Here is a 12962-nt window from a genome sequence, read left to right as displayed (position 1 = left end):
AGGCGGAACAAGCTTTCCAGAATTTGAAGACTAGATTTATCTCTGCACCGATCTTAAAACATCCTCGCCCAGAACTCCCCTACATCGTTGAAACTGATGCTTCGAACCTTGCCATGGGGGCAGTTCTATCACAAAAGGACCCAGTAACCAATCAGTTGCATCCCGTGGCATTTTGGTCCCGCAAATTCTCGCCTCCTGAAATCAATTACACTATTACTGATAAGGAACTTCTAGCTATCAAGTCCGCCTTTAAGGCTTGGCGGCATTATCTTCTAGGGGCCCGACACACCGTTACTGTGATTACAGATCACCGAAACCTGCAATATTTGAAAACCGCAAAAGCTCAATCCTCTAGGCAACTCCTTTGGGCACTATTCTTTGCCGAGTTTGACTTCATAATTACCTATCGACCTGGTACAAAAAACGGTAAAGCTGATGCCCTTTCTCGGATGGGAGTGGAAGAACATTTGATCAATCCTAAACCTGTACCTATCATTCCCGAACAAAGAATTCTAGGTGTAATCGCCACACAATCCATAGAGGAAGTTAAGGATAAAGCCAGGCTACTGGTAACTCCAGCAGACATACAGAATTGGCATCTGCAGGGAAAGGACTTTACGGTGAAGGACAACCTATTATATTTCCAAGAACGGTTATACCTGCCCAGCACAGATTTACAGAAAAAGGTAATCTCTTGTTATCACGATTCTTTAATGGAAGGACATCCCGGTATGACCAAGACCTCGGAAAAGATCAAGCGCTACTTCTGGTGGCCGTCTTGGAAAAAAGATATCAGAGACTTTATAATGTCCTGTGGAGTATGCGCCCAAAACAAGAGTCAAAAGGAAAAACCAGCCGGCCTCTTACGCCCTATTGACATCCCGCCTCGCCCTTGGTATACGCTTTCTATGGACTTCATCACCGATCTACCTCCATGCTCCGGATACAATACGATCCTAGTAATCGTGGACCTATTCTCCAAGATGGCGCATTTCATTCCACTCAAAGGCTTACCAACAGCAGCAACTCTGGCCCGAGAATTTCTCGAAAACATCGTCCGACTGCACGGTTTTCCTTCAGTTCTAATTTCGGATCGAGGTAGTCAATTTATTTCTCATTTTTGGCGAAGTTGCTGTCGTTCGGCTCAAATTGATGTGAGACTTTCGACCAGCCACCACCCTCAAACCGACGGACAAACCGAGAGGACCAATCAAACTCTGGAACAGTATTTGCGCTGCATGCTACAACAAACTGAAAAAACTTGGAAAGATATCCTTTGGATAGCCGAATATGCCTACAATAACTCTGTCCACTCGGGAACTGGGAAGACCCCGTTTTTTCTTTTATACGGTAGTCACCCTCGAACCTCGGAGTTGGATCCACTCCAAGATCTTGGAACACCAGCAGTAGACCACCTGCATTCTACAATCACCCAAGCATTTAAGGAAGCCGTTTCTCACATTCAAAGGGCTAAAGAACAATACAAGAAAGGAGCAGACCAACATCGGAAGGAAGCCCCCCAATATCAAGTAGGAGATCAAGTCTGGTTATCCACCAAATATCTACCTCTAAAAGGACCACGCACATTCAACCCAAGATACCTTGGTCCCTATTCCATCACTACCATAGTAAATCCAGTAGCGGTCAAGTTGGACTTGCCCCCTCACATGAAGATACATCCGGTCTTCCACGTCTCTCTATTAAAACCCGTGCAACCTCAAACCCGACTAACTACATCTCCAAAACCTATTCTAGTTGATGGAGAACTCGAGTTTGAAGTCAAAAGCATCCTAGATTCCAAGATCTCCAAATCTAAACTATTTTACCTGATTGACTGGAAAGGCTACGGTCCCCAAGAAAGATCCTGGGAACCTGCAGAATATGTCCACGCGCCTCGTCTAATCAAAAGATTTCATCGAACATTTCCTAACAAGCCCAAACCCCCGGAGAAGCCCGGTTTGGGAGGGGCCTTGAGGGGGGGTGCTGTCATGATCTCTGCTTCCAAAAGATCAGGACTTGCCCGACTCCCTTGGAAGCAGACCCATAACCCCGGTTCCGAGTGCCAGCCAGTCCCAATTGGGACCTTTTGGACCCTGTCCTGGCGCCAGTGGCACCAGGCTCATAAAGATGCCCAGTCCCAGCGCTGGAAGCGCCGGGCTCATAATGCTTGGGTGGACTTACCTGCAGCAGACCATGCTGCTTACTTACCTGCCAGTTGAACCCCGGATCCTCTTCTGTTTGGGACTACTTTTCCTGTTGGGTGGGGCAGGAGCCACTCCCTAGGTTCAGAACACTGGAACTCTTCTGGAAAGCAGGAACTCTTTTCTTACCTAGGCGTGGCTGTGGAAGGAGACACCTAAGCACTACAGGAGGCTATTTAAACCACACCCGATGGATGAATCTTGCTTTGTGTTATTCTGCATTCTCTGCAGCAGAACGCTCATCGTGTCTTCTGCTTCTGATCCTGGGCCTAAGGAAACAAAGGCCTACCATCCTGGAATCCAGTCTTCAGCAGCACCTGTAAAGACAAAGAAAGAACAGGTTAGCACTACGGTCTTCAGTGGCAGCGCATCTCTTACCTGGTCCATCGGCTGTCACCAACGCCTCGCGCTGCATTCCGGCATCTGAAAGACAAAAGCTTACCTACTCTTCGCATGTTCCGGAGGTCTTCGCACTGCATTCCGGCATCTGAAAGACAAAAGCTTACCAGCTCTTCGCACGCTCCGGAGGCCTTCGGCGCTGCATCCCGCATCTGAAAGACAAAAGAAGGTGCGTTTAAAGACATTGGGCAACTTTATTACTCACGTGCCATTACTCCTTCCCACGCCGAATCCAGTGGGTATTCCAGCACCCTTCAGCTTCTCTAAAGCTCCGAACTTGTACCTGCAAGATAAAAGAGACAGTTAGTGCGCATCGTGAAGCAGGCTACAAGCGCTTACCTACGTGCTTCCAGGCGCTTCTATTCCTCACGCGGGTTCGATCCTCAACTCTCATCAGCCCGCCATCCGCCATCGCCGGAACTCTGCAAAACAAGAGATATCATTACAAAAGACTTTTAAGACATTTGAAGCGCCCAGAACTTACCGTTCGTGCAGTTAACGACGGACAGCAGTCCTCTGAGGTCAAGAGGCCTGCAACCTTATCCAGTGAAGGAACTGGTTACGGCACCCTGACCCGAGGCAGATGGAGAGCTCGGCGTTCACTTACCTAAGGTGAGGGCGTTAACCTTTGGGGTTCTACAGGAGAAGAGAAAGGGAAGAGGAGAGAGGCACCCAATAACCCCAGTTCATTAATCCCATATTTTCTATCTGCAGACATCTTAACATCGACTCAGACATACAGTGCACAGAGGTCCAGCCCAAAGAGCCAACCGTGTGTTGCACATCACCTTTGATGATACGGCATTCACCCAGTCAAGACCGGCGCCTCTGCGGGAATCAGGTGAGCGTTACACCCACCCATGTCCAACTCATGATCCCCACCACCCCCACCCCCCAGCCACCAGGGGCAGCCTCCACCAGGCCCCCACCCATGTCTCCCACCACCCCCACCCCCCCAGCAGTGCAGGGGCAGCCACCACCAGGCCCCCACCCATGTCTCTCACCACCCCCACCCCCCAGCAGTGCAGGGGCAGCCTCCACCAGGCCCCCACCCATGTCTCACACCACCCCCACCCCCCAGCAGTGCAGGTGCAGCCTCCACCAGGCCCGCACCCATGTCTCACACCACCCCCACCCCCCAGCCACCAGGGGCAGCCTCCACCAGGCCCCCACCCATGTCTCCCACCACACCCACCCCCCAGCACTGTGGGTCACCTGCCAGCAGGCCCCCACCCATGTCCAACCATGTTCCCCACCACCCCCACCCCCCAGCACTGTGGGGCACCTGCCAGCAGGCCCCTACCCATGTCTCCCACCACCCCCACCCCACAGCACTGTGGGTCACCTGCCAGCAGGCCCCCACCCATGTCCAACCATGTTCCCCACCACCCCCACCCCCCAGCACTGTGGGGCACCTGCCAGCAGGCCCCCACCCATGTCCAACTCATGTTCCCCACCACCCCCACCCCCCAGCACTGTGGGGCACCTGCCAGCAGGCCCCACCCATGTCTCCCACCACCCCCACACCCCAGCATTGCAGGGGCACCTGCCAGCAGGCCCCCACCCATGTCTCCCACCACCCCCACCCCCAGCATTGTGGGTCACCTGCCAGCAGGCCCCGACCCATGTCCAACCATGTCTCCCACCACCCCCACCCCCAGCATTGTGGGTCACCTGCCAGCAGGCCCCGACCCATGTCCAACCATGTTCCCCACCACCCCCACCCCCCAGCACTGTGGGGCACCTGCCAGCAGGCCCCACCCATGTCTCCCACCACCCCCACCCCCCAGCAGTGCAGGGGCACCCACCACCAGGCCCCCACCCATGTCTCACACCACCCCCACCCCCCAGCAGTGCAGGGGCAGCCTCCACCAGGCCCCCACCCATGTCTCAGACCACCCCCACCCCCCAGCACTGTGGGGCACCTGCCAGCAGGCCCCAACCCATGTCCAACTCATGTTCCCCACCACCCCCACCCCCCAGCACTGTGGGGCACCTGCCAGCGGGCCCCACCCATGTCTCCCACCACCCCCACCCCCCAGCCACCAGGGCAGCCTCCACCAGGCCCCCACCCATGTCTCCCACCACCCCCCCCCAGTCACCAGGGGCAGCCTCCACCAGGCCCCCACCCATGTCTCCAACCACCCCCACCATCCAGCAGTGCAGGGGCACCCACCATCAGGCCCCCACCCATGTCTCCCACCACCCCCACCCCCCAGCAGTGCAGGGGCAGCCTCCACCAGGCCCCCACCCATGTCTCCCACCACCCCCACCCCCCAGCACTGTGGGTCACCTGCCAGCAGGCCCCCACCCATGTCCAACCATGTTCCCCACCACCCCCACCCCCCAGCACTGTGGGGCACCTGCCAGCAGGCCCCCACCCATGTCTCCCACCACCCCCACCCCACAGCACTGTGGGTCACCTGCCAGCAGGCCCCCACCCATGTCCAACCATGTTCCCCACCACCCTCACCCCCCAGCACTGTGGGGCACCTGCCAGCAGGCCCCCACCCATGTCCAACTCATGTTCCCCACCACCCCCACCCCCCAGCACTGTGGGGCACCTGCCAGCAGGCCCCACCCATGTCTCCCACCACCCCCACCCCCCAGCATTGCAGGGGCACCTGCCAGCAGGCCCCCACCCATGTCTCCCACCACCCCCACCCCCAGCATTGTGGGTCACCTGCCAGCAGGCCCCGACCCATGTCCAACCATGTTCCCCACCACCCCCACCCCCCAGCACTGTGGGGCAACTGCCAGCAGGCCCCCACCCATGTCCAACCATGTTCCCCACCACCCCCACCCCCCAGCACTGTGGGGCACCTGCCAGCAGGCCCCCACCCATGTCTCCCACCACCCCCACCCCACAGCACTGTGGGTCACCTGCCAGCAGGCCCCCACCCATGTCCAACCATGTTCCCCACCACCCTCACCCCCCAGCACTGTGGGGCACCTGCCAGCAGGCCCCCACCCATGTCCAACTCATGTTCCCCACCACCCCCACCCCCCAGCACTGTGGGGCACCTGCCAGCAGGCCCCACCCATGTCTCCCACCACCCCCACCCCCCAGCATTGCAGGGGCACCTGCCAGCAGGCCCCACCCATGTCTCCCACCACCCCCACCCCCCAGCATTGCAGGGGCACCTGCCAGCAGGCCCCCACCCATGTCTCCCACCACCCCCACCCCCAGCATTGTGGGTCACCTGCCAGCAGGCCCCGACCCATGTCCAACCATGTTCCCCACCACCCCCACCCCCCAGCACTGTGGGGCACCTGCCAGCAGGACCCCACCCATGTCCAACTCATGTTCCCCACCACCCCCACCCCCCAGCACTGTGGGGCACCTGCCAGCAGGCCCCACCCATGTCTCCCACCACCCCCACCCCCCAGCAGTGCAGGGGCACCCACCACCAGGCCCCCACCCATGTCTCCCACCACCCCCACCCCCCAGCAGTGCAGGGGCAGCCTCCACCAGGCCCCCACCCATGTCTCACACCACCCCCACCCCCCAGCACTGTGGGGCACCTGCCAGCAGGCCCCCACCCATGTCCAACTCATGTTCCCCACCACCCCCACCCCCCAGCACAGTGGGGCACCTGCCAGCGGGCCCCACCCATGTCTCCCACCACCCCCACCCCCCAGCCACCAGGTGCAGCCTCCACCAGGCCCCCACCCATGTCTCCCACCACCCCCACCCCCCCAGTCACCAGGGGCAGCCTCTACCAGGCCCCCACCCATGTCTCCCACCACCCCCACCCCCCCAGTCACCAGGGGCAGCCTCCACCAGGCCCCCACCCATGTCTCCAACCACCCCCACCATCCAGCAGTGCAGGGGCACCCACCATCAGGCCCCCACCCATGTCTCCCACCACCCCCACCCCCCAGCAGTGCAGGGGCAGCCTCCACCAGGCCCCCACCCATGTCTCCCACCACCCCGGCCCCCCAGCAGTGCAGGGGCAGCCTCCACCAGGCCCCCACCCATGTCTCCCACCACCCCCACCCCCCAGCAGTGCAGGGGCACCCACCACCAGTCCCCCACCCATGTCTGCCACCACCCCCACCCCCCAGCAGTGAAGGGGCAGCCTCCACCAGGCCCCCACCCATGTCTCCCACCACCCCCACCCCCCAGTCACCAGGGGCACCTGCCAGCAGGCCCCCACCCATGTCCAACTCATGTTCCCCACCACCCCCACCCCCCAGCACTGTGGGGCACCGGCCAGCAGGCCCCCACCCTTGTCCAACTCATGTTCCCCACCACCCCCACCCCCCAGCACTGTGGGGCACCTGCCAGCAGGCCCCCACCCATGTCTCCCACCACCCCCACCCCCCAGCACTGTGGGTCACCTGCCAGAAGGCCCCCACCCATGTCCAACCATGTTCCCCACCACCCCCACCCCCCAGCACTGTGGGGCACCTGCCAGCAGGCCCCCACCCATGTCTCCCACCACCCCACCCCCCAGCACTGTGGGCCACCTGCCAGCAGGCCCCCACCCATGTCCAACTCATGTTCCCCACCACCCCCACCCCCCAGCAGTGCAGGGGCACCCACCACCAGGCCCCCACCCATGTCTCCCACCACCCCCACCCCCCAGCAGTGCAGGGGCAGCCTCCACCAGGCCCCCACCCATGTCTCACACCACCCCCACCCCCCAGCACTGTGGGGCACCTGCCAGCAGGCCCCCACCCATGTCCAACTCATGTTCCCCACCACCCCCACCCCCCAGCAGTGCAGGGGGAGCCTCCACCAGGCCCCCACCCATGTCTCCCACCACCCCCACCCCCCAGCACTGTGGGCTACCTGCCAGCAGGCCCCCACCCATGTGCAACTCATGTTCCCCAGCCAACATGTCATCACAATCTAGATCCCTGGTCCCTATGGTCAGCCTCCAAATGCAAAACACCCACCCGAGTATTGCATCCACCCACTCATAATTTGCACTTACATCACAGAATACCAATTGCAAGTTCCGAAACAAACACATTTCCCTCACATACACCCAATGGGTGTCAGTGAATCTCAAAACACATATCATGAAATGCATGAAACCAATGAGATACCACACATTGAAGTTCACCAAAAATAATATGTATTAAAGGAAACATCAATAGAATAAAAAATGAAGAAACAGAAATGTGAATGTACAAAAATGAAAAGAAGCATGTCCGTCAAAAAAAGCAAAACCAAAAAGAAAAATCCAAAGTAATGTCCAAAGTCAATGTCCACAAAACAAAATCCAATGGGAAATAAAAAAGAAAGCCATTGCTCCATGGTTAAAAATAGAAAAAAAAATACAATCCAACTGTGAACTATGTACATGGGACCAATCCAGGGTCCATTATCCCAACAAAATAAAGGAAACCTATCTAACTACACTAACTAATAAAATAAACTATATACAAAAATGTGGCCAATGTCCGAAAGGTCCAAATAAAATAAAAACAAAAATGAAACCTAACACTACCTAGAAACTATGTACAAGGGCAGCGGGCTAGTTTCACGGCTCACTTGTGGATGTTTCGGGCCAGGGCATCATCGAACTCCTCCTCAATGTCCCTGAGGCGGTCCTCCTCCATGGCCCCGAGGGTCCGCAGGGCCGTGGACGTCTCCACCTCCAAACCCCTGCGGATTGCCTCGAGGCACTCGGCCCGCCGCAGGGCCCTCTGCATGGAGTTCTCCGCCCTGACCATTGTGAGCCGTGCCTCTTCAGCCCGCTGCCGCTCCGCATCTATGGCGTGGCCCAACCGCTGCCACACGTAAGACACTCTCTGTCCTGGGTCCTCCTGCCCTCCGGCCGATGACTGCCCCTCCGATGTCGAAGGCCCCGAGCCTTCATGGCTCCCACCACGTTGCTGCTGCTGCTGTGCCTCTGCCCGTGCACTCCCTCCTGCTGCCTGCACATCCTCCGCCGGCTGGGGTGCAGTCGTAGATGTGGCCACCCCTGCTGGACGTCCGACTCCCGACTGTGGCAGGGATGCCTCCTCCACCAGCCTGGCCGCACCGTCAGAGGCAGCTCCACAGGGCACCCAGGTGACTGATGGGTGGGAAGATGGCACAGAGGACAACTGGCGCGTAGGGGGTCCAGTTGAGGAGGGGGTCGGAGCAAGCCCCATCAGATGGAGGAATCCGGCCTGGGTGACCTGTCCCAGCAGGCTGACGTGGTCAATGAGCCATTCGAGATGACGTGCAGTCTCTCCATGAAAAGACTGCAGGTCACCTCGCATGGCCCGTTGACGCAACGCCACACCAGCCAGGACAGGCTCAACCCAGACCTGGATAGCCACGTCCGCAGGCAGAGGAAGGCCAGTTGACGTGAGCTCATCCCCTGCCTGAAAACGGGTCTGGACGTAGGCATCCCTGCTGGTGCAAGATGATGCAGGGACAGGATCGGGGACAGGATTGCACACAGGCACCTCCGCGGCGGCCTGTGCTGCCTCCTGTCCCTGGTCCTGCACTGCACCACTAGCACCAGTGGGATCCCCACCTCCAGACCCCGTCTCTGGTGCTTGCACAGCCTCCTCCTCCACCAAACCCCCCACCAACCTGGATGACTCCGTGCCATCTTCCCCTGTTGGGCCCTGTGGGGTCCCAGCTGCCCCTTCTGCTGCCGAGGAGTCCAACTCCAACCTCCGCCTCTTGGACCTCCCCCTGGCAGCTGCGGCCTGGGACGCGGCACCGGACTCCTCACTCCCCGACGAGATGACAACCTGGGAGGGGAGCCGGGCCTTGCGTCTCCGGCTGGCGGTCGGATCCCCGCCGCTGTGCTGCACAGCACCTTCTCCGCCCTCTTCATCAGTTGACGCTGCAGACAGGGAGAAACAAAACACAGGCATCAGGGCACTGTACAATGGACACATACACACATGACAGTTGTACATGAGTGGCATTGGCAAACCTCAGACATGTCATCACAATCCCCAACACACATGTCATTACAACTCGCACACATGAGCCATACCACAGCCATATCGCAACTGCCACCACCATCCATACACATACAAAGGCATGAGCAGCCAAAGGTGAGACAGACATCACATGCAACACAGGAAGTGCACCACACATGTACACACACCACCACACTTGCATGCATGTGTACACCTCTGCCAAGTGTCGCACTGTTAAGACGGGCATCCATGTCACATCTGCCAATCAGGCTTCCACATACCGCTGTCACATGCATCCATGTTGCATCACTGTTGCACCCTTGTCAAATACACACACATGCACATGTACACAGTGCTGATACATGCAGCCGAAAACAACATACATGCGTGACATCACGGACATGTCTACTTACATACACATTCATCCAAACATGTGTGCCCACACAACTGCATTTGGCATGCAAGCCTACACACACAAGCACCATCCATGTCTCACACATTGCAGCCCTCGCATGTGTCAGCCCCACGGCCCTGTACACCCCCACCCATACTCTACCCCATACAAACAACCTGCACACTACTGAATAATCACCACACGCACTGCTCACAATCAGGATGCATGTACACTCATCGCTCGACTCCAGACGGGTCTGCTTCTCAAGGACCTGGACGTGGAGCGCTGGGGATATGCATTCCAGGACCCTCATCTGTTCTTCCGACAAGTGGCCCCGGCGCCCCTTGGCATCCGCTGCCTTCAAGAGGCGCCGGGCCTTGTTCAGGGTCCTGGACCTGAAGTCCTCCCAGCGCTTCCTGACATGTTGTAAGTCGCAGACTGCCACCCCCTCCGCGTTGATGGCAGTCACGATGTCAGTCCAGACCCGAGTCCGTCCTTCCTTGTCGACGCGGGAACTTCCGAAGAGGGCATCATACTGCCCCAGGACTTGCTCCACCAGGACACCAACTTCGGTGGCACTGAAGCTGGTGCCCCTCTGCCTCTCTGGCCGGGGGTTGTCAGTGCTCACAGATGGTGTTTGCCCCGACATGACAACCCCAGAGGCAGGAGTGGGTGGGCAACTGGGTCCTGGGGCTGGGCTGTGGAGTGATGGAATCCCAGTCGGGAGTCTTTGGTTCCAGCAGGGGTGGTCACAGCAACATCACCCCTGGCTGATGTACAGGCAGCAAATGGCAGTGCACGTGGGCAGCAGGCAGTCAGGCAGCAGCAGATGGCAGGTGGGAGCGTGCTCGGGGCTCTGGGGGGCAGTAATTCGGCCTTCTGGGCAGGAGCGTGGTCTTCCGTGTGCTTACGCGTGGCCAGCTTGATACGGAGTGATTTGGCACGTGAAAAATCTGCACGTCAGCGTGTAATTCGAGGAAAGGCCCTTAGCGCGTAAGCGCGTCTGCACACATACGCATTTTCATTGGACAGACGGCACCTCAAGCGCAAGCGCCCCTGTGACGTGACGCGTACAGACGTGCATGGGCATTTCAGCGTGCGTGAAAAACTGCACGTCCGCGTGTAATACGAGGAAAGGGCCATGCGCGTAAGCGCGCGTGGAAACTGCACGTCCGCGTGTAATACGAGGAAAGGGCCCATGCGCGTAAGCGCGCGTGAAAAACTGCACGTCCGCATGTAATACGAGGAAAGGGCCCATGCGCGTAAGTGACGTGACGCGCGTGTGCGTTTCCTTCAGCACGGGTTAAAGGTGAGCGGGCCCAGCAGTTCGCTGTACGTGACTTTCGTGGAGACGGACGTGTGTTGCTGCTTCCTGTTGTTTCGCGCGCCATCACAACTTCACAGCTCAAGGACGTATCTCTTCTTTTGGCGGGGGTATTGGCTACGCGTGTTTTTCTGCATCGCGCTAGTCAGACGGTGATCGCACACGCTCTTTTTCCCACTGCGGGTGCCCCTGTGTATCGCACCCATTTTCGATGTCATAGTAGCCTGCATGTCCCACGCATACGCGTTATTCGTGTTACTGGGTGCCACCGCGTACTGCGGGAGGTTGAATCCACGCACGTAGGCTGCAGTGTTGCGTGCACGGTTTTACTGCAGTTTTGGGGTGCCTGAGCGTTGCGTGACCCGTCACCACATCACCGGGGTCACATACAGCCTTGCAGGTGCAGGGGGGCTGTTAACATCTTGCTTCCCACCCCCTTCACCCCAATTGCCCAGGTCAATTGTGGTGTACACCTCCTATTGGCACCACTCCATCTGTGCCAGCACTACTACATCTGTGCCATGGTTGGGAGGCCACCAAAGGTGAGGGGCGCCTCAGCTGGGCGTACTCCTCGTGGCGGGCGTGGTCGGGGACGTGGCCGGGGTGACCAGGGAGTAGGGGGACTCCAGGGTGTCCAGGGCAGCCACAGAGGGGGAAGAGGCAGGGGTGCGCCACTTGAGCACAATGTTGTGCCATGTGTCGCTGCAGCCATGCCACCACCCCCTGTGGTTCCGGGGGATGCAGCTCCTGCATCTGGCACTGGCACCCATATGACCCGGCAGTCCGTTCCATCGACTGCCAAGGGCCCAAGGGTAGTGGTAGCTGCAGGTGCAGTTGTGGACACCGCCACCCAGGCTCAGGGTCTTCCAGCGCAGGCTGCGTTGGCACTTGAAGAGCCCTTGGTAGATCTCCAACAGGCCAGGGGGGAAACCATAGGGGCAGGCCGGGCTGCTCAGACCAAGACACGTGTCCCTGGGGCAGTCATGTCATCTGCTGCCCCGAACAGCCGGGTGTTGGCAAGTGCAGGGGCAGATGCACCCAACAGCACCCCGGTTGTGAGTCTGCCAACCAGGACCGTTGCGTCCAACGATCCTGCCACAGCTGATGTTGCTGCGCAGGGTCCATTAGTGGGCACCCAGCTGCCACTGACACAAGTCAGGCCTTTGGTCATCCCTCCACCTGCCACTCCCTTGGCTCAATCCACCGAACCCACTGGCCATACTGGTCAGGGTGGCATTAGCCAGCCAGGGTCTGCGCCACAGTCCAAGAGGAGGAAGGTTGCACCTGCAGCACAGGCTGGGACCCCACACACAGCCACGACCTCCTGCACGTCAAGGAAGAAGCCTTTCTGTAAGCAGGAACTGGACTTCCTCGTGGACTACGTGCGGGGCCACAGCCGTGACATTCTAGTGGGTGCCAATAGTCAGACCACGGCTGCCCAACCTGACACCCACTAGAAGCATGTTGCGGAACATGTCAGTTCATTCGGCCATGAGGTGCGCACGGTGCAGGAGTGCAAAAAGCGTTGGAATGACATCAAGCGCAGCACTAAGGCCAAGCGTGCCTCAAATTACAACTTGACTCTGGTGACTGGCGGTGGGCCTGCACCAGAGGAGTGTTAGGGAGAATTCTCTGTTTAGGCTGAATTTCCTAACCTAGTGAGTCCCCCAGCAGCTTTGCTGGATTTCTGGAGTTTGTTTTTTCCATCCTGCCAAGAGTGTGACCCTTTTCCTCTCACTCTTGGACATGTATGTGTGGAATT

The sequence above is a fragment of the Ambystoma mexicanum genome, chromosome 4q, assembly GCF_040938575.1.
Source record: "Ambystoma mexicanum isolate Mex_15411 chromosome 4q, UKY_AmexF1_1, whole genome shotgun sequence".
Taxonomy (NCBI): domain Eukaryota; kingdom Metazoa; phylum Chordata; class Amphibia; order Caudata; family Ambystomatidae; genus Ambystoma; species Ambystoma mexicanum.
This window is presented reverse-complemented; position numbering follows the sequence as displayed.